The sequence below is a fragment of the Vigna radiata genome, unplaced genomic scaffold (genome assembly GCF_000741045.1).
Source record: "Vigna radiata var. radiata cultivar VC1973A unplaced genomic scaffold, Vradiata_ver6 scaffold_195, whole genome shotgun sequence".
Taxonomy (NCBI): Eukaryota; Viridiplantae; Streptophyta; class Magnoliopsida; order Fabales; family Fabaceae; genus Vigna; species Vigna radiata.
This window is the reverse complement of record NW_014542195.1, coordinates 239,168-240,818: the sequence shown is the minus strand read 5'-3', so window position 1 is coordinate 240,818 and position 1,651 is coordinate 239,168.

The window sequence follows — 1,651 nt, the reverse complement described above, 5'->3', positions numbered from 1 at the left end:
GTTAAGGAAGGAGAAAATTAAGAAAAAGAGGAGGAGAGGAAAGAAGAAAAGATCATATGAAAAGCCTCTTCATCGTCAAAAGAAGAATCATAGGAAGGAAAAGAAGTTCAAGTACTTTATGGAGATCTTCAAGAAATTGGAGATTAAAGTTCCTATGATTGATACATGGAAACATGTGCTTGGTGTTGTCAACTTTATGAAGGAATTCAGTAGGAAGAAGAAAAAGAAAAGAATATCAAGCGAGAAGAATTTCAACACCTACTGATTGGTGTTTGTTGGGGTCATCCCAATTGTTGTAAAACATTTTTTTTATTTTTCATTTTTAGTCTAGGTTTATTTTTTTTTAAAAAAAAAAAACAAAAAAAAAACAAAACTTGTAATTATTTGATTTTTGGAACAATTTTTGGGTAGCATCTACTGAGGGATGCTAAATTTTTGGTATCCACTGAAGGATATCCGGAAGGTACACCTACTGATGGGTGGTGGAAGGAGGTGCACTTACTGACGAGTGCCAACCAGGTTTGGGTCAGGCTCGTGACGTTAAACAAGCGCTACTAGAAGGCAACCTAGATTTCTTCTTACACTTTTGCATTTTAAGTTCATAGAATAGGTTGAATTTTAATTTTGGTGTGTATTCTTGGCTTTATTACTTGTTCTGAAAATGTTTGACTAGCTGATGTGCATGATGGATCTATTTGATGATGATTTGATGTGAAAGAAAATTGAGTTATAATGCNTGATGATATTCGGGAAATAGATGGGTGATGAATTTATGATTGTGGTCATGATGCTAGGCATGGTGTATGAATGAATTTTGTGTGAGGAAGCATGTGTGTAAGATTTTGAGCTCCAGAGTTTTTATTGTTGCATGTATTGTTCACAGGAAAACATGGATGATATTGCCTTAACCTTGATGATTGATTGAATTGCATGTAAATGTCATATGATCAAGGCCATTGTTGAAAACCCTTCTCTAGCCAAATTTTCACCCAAAGTGTTTGAAATATTATACCCTTTTTGAACCTTAGCCTTAAACAGGATGTGAACCCTTGTTTTGAAACTCTTTACCTTGAATTGGGATGAGCTTAATTGTATGAGATGAAAAGGTTCAAGTTTGGGGTTGTACGGGGGAAAATTGAAAATGCAAGTAAAAGGCATTGAGCTGAATTGTTGTGAAAAGAGAAAAATTCATGAGAAAAAGAAAAGTAAAGAAGAAAAGCATGAAGATGAGCTCAATGAAAAAGAAAAAGAAAAGGGAAGAAGTTGGGAATGAGAAATTTTGGTGAGAGAGAGTTGTGCGTAAATATTGAATGTCTTGTTAGCTCTCTTGACTCAAGGATTTTGCATTCTAGAAAAACCAATTTTTCTTGTTAGCCCAACCTCATTACAAGCTTGGAAAAGTCCTTTTGTTGACATTTGCATGAAAAGATGTTGATTGTTTGAGATGAATGACAATTTTGTTTCATATGACTTGTGAACAATAGAGAATGGAGTGTAACCTTAAACACTTGAGTGATTGAGTGAAACACTTGCTTGGTATAATTTGTCAATTTTCTTGAGTACATGTTTGCTTAGTGGATTGATCATTCATAGTGTATAACATCTATTATGCAATCTCTGGGTTGAAAGCATGCATGCATCTTATTTTGGA